Source organism: Rutidosis leptorrhynchoides, chromosome 1, assembly GCF_046630445.1.
Source record: "Rutidosis leptorrhynchoides isolate AG116_Rl617_1_P2 chromosome 1, CSIRO_AGI_Rlap_v1, whole genome shotgun sequence".
NCBI lineage: Eukaryota > Viridiplantae > Streptophyta > Magnoliopsida > Asterales > Asteraceae > Rutidosis > Rutidosis leptorrhynchoides.
In genome coordinates this window covers 13,790,781-13,800,824 of record NC_092333.1, presented here as the reverse complement: position 1 = coordinate 13,800,824, position 10,044 = coordinate 13,790,781, and positions in this window count along the sequence as shown.

Genomic DNA, 10,044 nt, shown 5'->3' with positions numbered 1-10,044 from the left:
AAATGTCAATCTTCCTTTCATTGATGTGATTTCAGGAATGCCAAGATACGCTAAATTTCTGAAAGATCTAATCACAAATAGAAGAAAAATGGAAGAACTCTCGGCCGTCACAATGAATGCTAATTGTTCTGCAGTGTTGTTGAATAAGATACCGGAAAAATTATCAGATCCAGGAAGTTTCACAATTCCATGTTTTCTGGGTAGTCTTAGTTCAATAGAAGCATTGGCAGACTTAGGTGCTAGTATAAATTTAATGCCATATTCATTATACGCTAAACTAGACCTTGGAGATTTAAAACCAACACGAATAAGCATACAACTAGCCGACCGATCAATAAAATATCCTAGAGGGATAATGGAGAATATGCTAGTAAAAGTTGGTACGCTAGTATTTCCAGTAGACTTTGTTATTCTGGATATGGAAGAAGATTCTCGAGTTCCTCTTATATTAGGAAGACCATTCTTAAACACGGCTAAAGCAATAATAGACGTGTTCAATAAGAAACTGACCCTAAGTATAGAGGACGAAAGTGTAACATTTTCTGTTGACAAAGCCATGAAACAATCGCAATCTGCGGATGATTCATGTTTTTATGTTCAAACCATAGATTCACATACAGATTTGTTACAAGAATTTCCAGAATCACAAGGAACGGGAGAATGTTCTTTAGGAGAAGGAACAGAACCAATTGATGAAGCTGAAATGTTAGCTACACTCGTAACTAATGGGTACGAACCAACAAGTGAAGAACTTAAGGAGCTGAAAGAAGAAGACAGATATCGATACAAATCATCGATAGAAGAACCACCGACATTAGAGTTAAAGCCACTTCCAAACCATTTGGAATACGCTTATTTACATGGTGAATCTGAATTACCTGTAATAATCTCGTCTTCTCTTACGGAAAATGAAAAATCTCAACTCATTTCTGTGCTAAAAGCTCATAAACCAGCTATTGCATGGAAGATTCACGACATTAAAGGTATAAGTCCTTCGTATTACACACATAAAACCCTTATGGAAGAAAATCATAAAACATATGTGCAACGCCAACGAAGATTAAATCCAAATATGCAAGATGTTGTTAAAAAAGAAATTATTAAACTGCTCGATGCAGGTTTAATTTATCCAATCTCTGATAGTCCATGGGTAAGCCCAGTTCAATGCGTACCTAAGAAGGGTGGCATAACTGTCATCACAAATGATAAAGATGAGCTTATTCCTACTAGGACTGTAACACGATGGCATGTTTGTATTGATTATAGAAAATTAAATGACGCCACCAGAAAAGATCACTTTCCCTTACCTTTCATTGATAAAATGTTGGAAAGGTTAGCTGGGAACAGTTACTATTGTTTTCTTGACGGTTTCTCCGGATACTTTCAAATTCCAATCGCACCCGAGGACCAAGAGAAAACCACCTTCACTTGCCCTTATGGTACTTTTGCTTACAAACGCATGCCATTTGGACTTTGCAACGCCCCTGCAACCTTTCAAAGGTGCATAATGGCGATTTTTCACGACATGATAGAAGAATGTATGGAAGTTTTCATGGATGACTTTTCAGTCTTCGGTGATACTTTTGAAACATGTCTAGTTAATCTTGAACGAATGCTTATTAGATGCGAAAAATCAAATCTAGTACTTAATTGGGAGAAATGCCATTTCATGGTTAAAGAAGGCATCGTTCTTGGACATAAGATTTCAAGTGAAGGAATTGAAGTGGATAAAGCTAAAGTAGATGTAATCGCTAAACTTCCACATCCCACCAATGTTAGAGGAGTTAGGAGTTTCCTAGGGCATGCCGGTTTTTACCGACGTTTCATAAAAGATTTTTCTAAAATTGCCACTCCAATGAACAAACTCCTTGAAAAAGATGCTCCATTCATCTTTTCGGATGAATGCATCAAATCTTTTAATATTCTTAAAGAAAAACTCACTAATGCGCCGATCAAGATAACTCCAAATTGGAAGTTACCTTTTGAACTCATGTGCGATGCAAGTGATTTTGCAATGGGAGCCGTTTTAGGTCAAAGAATAGAAAAACGATTTCAACCTATATATTATGCTAGTAAGACGTTACAAGGAGCACAAACGAATTACACGACTACTGAAAAAGAACTCCTTGCTATTGTCTTTGCTTTTGACAAATTTCGTTCATATCTCGTTCTAGCTAAAACGGTGGTCTATACCGATCATTCTGCCCTTAAATATTTATTTTCAAAACAAGATGCCAAACCACGATTAATCCGTTGGATCTTACTTTTACAAGAATTCGATATTGAAATCCGAGATAAAAAGGGAGCAGAAAATCTCGCCGCTGATCATCTTTCTCGTCTTGAAAATCCTGAATTAGAAGTTCTAAATGAATCGACCATACAAGATAACTTTCCTGATGAATATCTCTTAAAAATCGATTATAGTGATATTCCATGGTTTGCAGACTTTGCAAACTATTTAGTATGTGGATTCCTTGAAAAAGGGTTGTCGTACCAAAAACGAAAGAAATTCTTTAGTGATATAAAACACTATTTTTGGGAAGATCCACATTTGTTTAAAAGATGTCCCGATGGAATAATACGTCGATGCGTATTCGGGGATGAAGCTAGTCAAATCTTAAACCATTGTCACACAGGACCAACAGGAGGGCATTATGGGCCTCAACTCACAGCAAGAAAAGTTTACGACGCTGGATTCTATTGGCCTTCAATTTTCAAAGACGCACACCTTCTTTGTAAATCCTGTAATGCATGTCAAAGGGCCGGAAAAATAAGTCAACGTGATGAAATGCCACAAAATGTCATTCAAGTATGTGAAGTTTTTGACGTTTGGGGTATTGACTTTATGGGTCCATTTCCAAAATCTCATAATAATCTCTACATTCTCGTTGCCGTTGATTATGTATCTAAATGGGCGGAAGCGCAAGCTCTCCCAACTAACGATGCACGAGTTGTAGTCAACTTCTTAAAACTTCTTTTTGCTAGGTTCGGAACACCGAAAGCTTTAATAAGTGATCGGGGTACTCATTTTTGTAATAATCAACTTGAGAAAATTCTCAAAAGATATGGAGTAACTCATAAAATCTCAACCGCTTATCATCCACAAACAAGTGGACAAGTTGAAAATACCAATCGAGCATTAAAACGTATTCTAGAGAAAACTGTAGGAGCAAATCCGAAGGAGTGGTCCATGAAATTGGAGGATGCACTTTGGGCTTTTAGAACAGCCTACAAAACTCCAATTGGTACCACACCTTTTAAACTCGTTTACGGAAAAGCATGTCACCTTCCAGTAGAAATTGAGCACAAAGCGTTTTGGGCTTTAAAGACATGTAATCTGGATTTGCATGAAGTTGGTCGTCTACGGTTAAGTCAATTAAACGAATTAGAAGAACTAAGACATGATGCTTATGAAAATTCGTTAATCTATAAGGAAAGAACGAAGAAATGGCATGATAAAAGAATCAGAAGTTCAAAAGAATTTAAGGAAGGAGACAGAGTTCTTCTTTTTAATTCAAGATTCAAGCTATTTCCTGGAAAATTGAAATCAAGATGGTCTGGACCATTCATAGTCAAAAGAGTTTTCCCGTACGGAACAATATAGTTGATAAATTCATACGGGATTGAATTTAAAGTTAATGGTCACAGAGTTAAACATTACATAAATGGTCCGATAGAATTTGACAATGATTTTAATCACAATTTCAACACCAAAGCAAACCCTCAGAATGAAAAAATAAATATGTTTTCAACGAGATCTGAAAAACCAATATTGGAAGATAAGGAGATTTCAAATTGGAGTGATGAAGAAGAAATTTTATATAAACCTCCCATTCCAAGAAAAGAGCACCCGAAAAAGATTGGAAAACCAACTCCACCTCCTAAATTAGGAGATCCGGGTGAATTTATCATTTCTTGTTCGCTTAGTGATTGTGCTATGTATAATGCGCTCGCAGATTTAGGAGCAAGTGCGAATGTTATGCCTCTATCCTTATACAAAAGATTAGGTGTGGGTAAATTAAAACCAACCAACATAAGTGTTCGATTATTTGACCAAACCATTAAACACCCAGTTGGAATAGCCAACAATTTACCCTTAAAGTGGAAAATTTGACCTTTGTTGCTGATTTCATAGTTATCAATATGGAGGAAGACCTTGATATTCCTCTAATTTTAGGTCGCCCATTTTTAGCGTCCACCGGGGCGTTAATTGATGTAAAAGAGGGTAAAATGACACTTAGTGATGGTGACAAATCGGTCACTTTTGTGAATCGAAAGTCTAAATCTCCACCAACCAAAACCGTTGAACCAATAACTCCAACGGTAGTGCTTAGTAATAATAAAACGCCTAAGTGTGGGGAAGATGAAGTAACACCTAATGATGGCCTGATAACAAAGAACCCCATTATTGATACGAAATTAAATGACCCTGTTTTTGACAGATCAATGAAGAAACTTTTTAAACGGGTTATAGATGCTAGAATTAAGGGGAACTTTAAGTTATATAACCGGTTATTATCCAATCTGTCGCCTAAAGAAAAGGCGAAACTAGTTAAACTTGTGGATATTACACATGAAACCAGCCAATGGATTATAACAAATATGCAAGTTGTTGATGGACCAATAACACCACAAAAAACTAAGTGTGGGAAGACTTAAATGTTTTAAGGGTATTATTTAATGCTGTCTAGAGTTAGATGTTCTGTTTTCGTGTAGTTTCCGAGAATGGAATCCGAATGGTCTTTCCCTAGCAGACCCTAAAGAACTAGTCTTCTTCCCCCATTCTGAATTTTTGTTTTTTCTAGGTTTTACAAGATGAAGAATTCCTTTGATTTGAACCATGTTCTATTGCTACATGCTATGATTGTTAAACGTAACAATGACACTCTACCGAGTGAACTAGTTTCAAAGATAAGAGGAAATTGGGACCAAGTAAGAAAAGAACTCAGAAAAGATCATAATAAGACACATTTCGGTAAAGGAACATCATTATCCGCAGCAAAGAGAAGAGCACGACATCTTGAAAAATGTCATAAATGCGGAAAATGGTCACACGAAGGAAAATGTTCGAACAATCAAACATACTCAAATAATGAGTTCGTTACTCTATGCAGAGAAGGACCGTACATATGCAAAGATGAAAAGTTATTGAATTCTCGCGGTTACGCTCATATAGCTATGAAAAATCAAATCGAACGACTCTCCTATGAGTCGACCAAAGCAGGTCACTGAGAATTCCATCTTACAGGTAAGTCTGTACAGTTTTTATTTTTTTTTATTTTGCTTTTAACCTTTTGAATTTTTAAACGCTGGATTGTTCGCTATAAAGTATTAAATTGATATTCGGTAAAACTAGGTAATATTACCGAAATTATTGATATCAGAATAAAATTTAATCCGACACTGCAAAATTCGACGTTTATTCATAAGGTATAAATATCTTTAATCAACCAATTAAAATATTTCAAAAATTCGTCAAGAGTAAAACTAGGTAATATAACCGAAATTACTTTACCCAAAAGAGGGACGTATATTTTTGTTAATATTTGATTGATTAAAGTGGGATAAAAGAACAAAAAGATTTTCATTTTATTTTTACCTTGTTTTTAAATTTAAATATATAATTATTGTATTAATATAAAATTAATGTATATAAATTTTAATAATATTTTTATAAAATTAATATGCATTTTAAATTTAAGTTTGGTGTGAATTTTAAAAAAAAAATTTACTTTAGTTCATTAAGTTAAAAATTGATTTCTAAAATTTCGTCGCGAGTGAAAACTAGGTCGTTGAACCGAAATTGCTTTATCCAAGGGAGGGGCGAGAAATTTTGTTATCATTATTTTTAATTTTATTGATCTAAAGTATGCCAAAAAAATTAAAAAAACCCAAAATCTTTGATTTTAAACCAATCGCTTTAAAATGACAAATTTTAAAATTTTGTTGAGGGACGAACTAGGTAACCGTACCGAAACGCCCTCATCCTAAATAAAAAGGAAAACAAAAATTTTAAATATTTTCTCCATTAATTGTTTTATTAGTTAAAGGTTTTATAAAAAAAAAAAAAAAAAACAATTACACCCCATGCGATCGCATGGGGTTTGCACTTCAAATCCATGCGGTCGCATGGGGACCAAAATCTGGACAGAAAGATAAACTCAGTCGAACTGCCTTCTGTCTCACAAACACACACACACATTCACGAACACACACACAAACACTCTCAAATTTTACCATTTTTTCACCAAAATTCACCAAATTTGTTGATACAATCCGTTCTAAACATGCCTCTATTCAGATTTGGAAGGAAAAAGATAACGATTTCACCCATAAACTCTTTAAATTTTCAATTTTAGTGTTCTTGAATAAAATTTTACCTAATTTAATTTTGATGATTTCTAGCTTAGTTATAGTCAAATTGCTTGTATATTATGCTTGTATAGCCTAGATTAATGCTATTTAACATGCTTAGAAGCTTTAAAATTCCAATTTTATAGAAATCTAGGGTTAGTGTTCTTGAGCAATTTGGGGCTTTTAGATATAAACGAGTTATGGCCAATTTTTGTTGTGAATTCATGCTAAATTAAGTAGTGTAACATGTTTAGGTTGCTAATTGATCCAAACTTTGATCCTAAACATGATTTTTGAGCTAAATTGTTGACTTTTTAAGTCAAAAATGCATGAACTAGGTTATTTTGATATAAATGTCATTTGGAACTCGTTTAAATTGCTATAATGATTATCTTGACATGTTTTAGAACATGAATGCTTATGAACATTGTATACATTTTCATATATGCTTATTTGAAAAAGTGTAGAAATGTTAAATTTATGAAAATGTGTATATGATCAATTGTGATTAAACATGTTATTGTAATTGTTTTATTTTGTTATTTTGCTAACACTGACGCATTAATTGGATGCACAAAATTTTGTGTCTAATGTGTTTTGCAGAGAAATACACATACTGATGGCGCTGGATCATCTTCAGGACAATTCCAAGGTCCTGCACCAGAGCCAGAACAAGAGCAACAACCTGAGCCACAATACGAGCAACAACATTATAATCAACACCTGCCATACCAAGAATCCAACCCAGAATTCTATACTGCTTACAGACAATTTCAGCAGCACCCGTTAACATTAAACCCATTTATTCATGAACAGGACTTGCATCCCAATCTTCGATTTGAACGATACTGGATAGACTTCCTTAAGTACCAACGCACAAATATAAGCTCTATACTAAGAATGTGGAAGTACCGAGGGTAATAGATTGGAGTCCTTTGGAAGCAGTTAACCTAGCTGACTCGGTTAGGAACTTGCTAATTCAAAGGTATGGAAATTCTTCATTTCGTGATTGGGAATGTTTGTTTACAACACGTAGGCCGCTATATAAGGAATGGTGCGTTGTACTGATGAGCACCATTGAAATTAATACTGATGTAGCTTTATTAGAAGATAGAACTTTTCTTAGATTTTTGCTAGGAGGTAGGATGTACAGGATGTCCATGATGGACATGGCTAGAGCTTTACTTATTTACACCCCCGTAGAATTATTATCACCTGATTGTACAGCTTTGATTTTTGAAGGTGAAAGGGTAGATAGAAATTTTGACGCTCATTCCATTTGGAAGCGAATGTCAAAATTTAATGAGTTTAGGCGGGGTGAAAAACACTCCTATTTACATATAGACAGAGCAGAGCTTCGCGTGATTCATAGGTTTTTAGCGAACTCGATTACACAACGGGGTAATAATAAGGAAAAGATTACATTACATGATTTATTTTACCTTAAGTGTATTAGAGACCCACGAGGCTTTGTTAACATCCCCTATTGCGTTGGCTATTATTTGGCTAAAGTTGTAGAAGGTATACAGGAAGGCGGCATAATAGGGGGTGGTATATTTGTTACTTTAATAGGAGAATACTTAGGTGTAGATAGATATCAAGGGGGTCCAATGGTTGAGGTTCCTGAACAAACCGAACCTATAAGTCTAGCGGTTTATCAGGGGGCGCAGGTACTGTCAAGGAGACAGAATAGAGCAGTACCATATCAGGGTAGTCGACCACAAGTGGAGAGGGGCTCATATGAGGAAATGGAGGAAGCAGCTGATATTAGGGAAGTTGTACGAGATAGTTATATTGATATATATCAGCATATGGAGGAGTTGGATATGAATGCTGCGAATCGGCATCATCAGTTAGAGTATGAGGCATCGAGGCAGAGACAACATGATAGATGGGACGTTCATCAGCACCAGATCATGAGCCATCTATCATATCAGGTACCTCAAAACTACATTCCGACTCAACCTGCTTATTACCCACCATATCAGCCCGATATGCGACTACCCTACGCCCAATACGACCCGAACCAAGCATACCAGGACACCTATCATCAACAATGGAACCCGAACGACAACATGAACTGGAACCCGTATCCAGATTGATTATCTGTTCCATTGTTATTATTTATGTATCTAACATTTTCTTTCTTATTATGTTTAAACATTTAATCTTTATTATTTTGTAGATTTTGAAATTTTTTTTATTATTATTATTATGTTTATATTTTGTATTTATAATTTGAAAGTGGGATTCTAAGTCCCATTTCAAATTATTATATGTTTATATTTATATTATATGTATATTGTCAAATGTACACAACAGGGTAAAACAACGAATTTTCAAAGACTGGCATTAAGTTCAGCAAAAGCTACTAATTTTGACGACAAGACGAAAAACAAATGTGATATAATAACTGCAGGAATGAACAAATCACGTGCACCATTTCTCATTCAAACAAACAAACAACAATATGTTTGGAAACTTTGGTAAATTTTAATCATCTTTTTACGCTAATCGCCCTCATGAATTTAAATTTTTACTGATTTCTTGCAAATGAGGGCATTGCAAGATCTTAAGTGTGGGGAGAGGTTAAATTCTTTCGGGTTTTAAACATTTTATTTATACACTCAGTTTAATTGCCAAATTTTATGAAAATTTGAAAAATTTTCAACTAAATGAATTCCAAATCTTGTTTATACATATTTATGAACGATAAAACTAGGTCGTTGAACCGAAATTATTGTTACCTTAAAAAGGACATAAATTGAGAAACAACCTTAAACGCTTGAATTCATTTAAAATGAAATAGAGGAGAATAAAAAGGCAAAGAAAGAATTAAATAAAAACTAAGTGTGGGAAGAATTACCAAGTTATTTAAAACATATATCACACATTTTTGTACAAGATTATTGCAGGTACTTTTGCTTTGGACTAAACTAATCTATTTTACCCGGTTTACTGTAATATAAATGAAAGAAAGATGGATCTACACGATGAATCAATTCCATCATTAAAAGGAAGTAAAGTCTTCCGAAAAAGACACGCGCTTCTTGATTTAGGTCAAGAAGTTGTCGTCCAGACCAGCTGTAGGTTGACGAAAAATCTAGAAAAGTCATCTCTAAAATCAGCAGGAAATCCACGGACCTCAGCATCAAACAGGGTCGCCAAGTGGTCAGACTTATCCTAACCTTGAGAGGATCTGTCTCGTACAATGGGGGGAACCATGCAAATTAGTTTATAAGACTAATGAATCAGATCCCCAGAAAGGATAATCTCCTTAAAGATTAAAAATCAGCTTTTAAGCCTGATATTACTCAATCCTTGAGATTGACTTTAAAGATTGAGAATTACAAACTCATGGAATTCGATGATATCTAAACTCGAGCTTGAACGAGAAAATATTTTGATCAAAATTAAAACCGATTTGTTTTCTGAAAACCTATTTTCAATGCGTTCATTACCATTAAACGTAAAATCCTGAGAATTCGTCAGAATTCATTAGGTCACCTGAACCAAATCGGGTGTCAACCGTAAGAACGGTGGTTGCATAGCATGGTCGGAGACAGGACCTTGTGCCAGACCGAAAAATTATAGGGTGATCTTTACTATTTCTCCTACAAAGGATAGTAACTGCATCCGACACTATATTGACCATGATTTTATGCATGTTTATATAACATAGCCTTAACA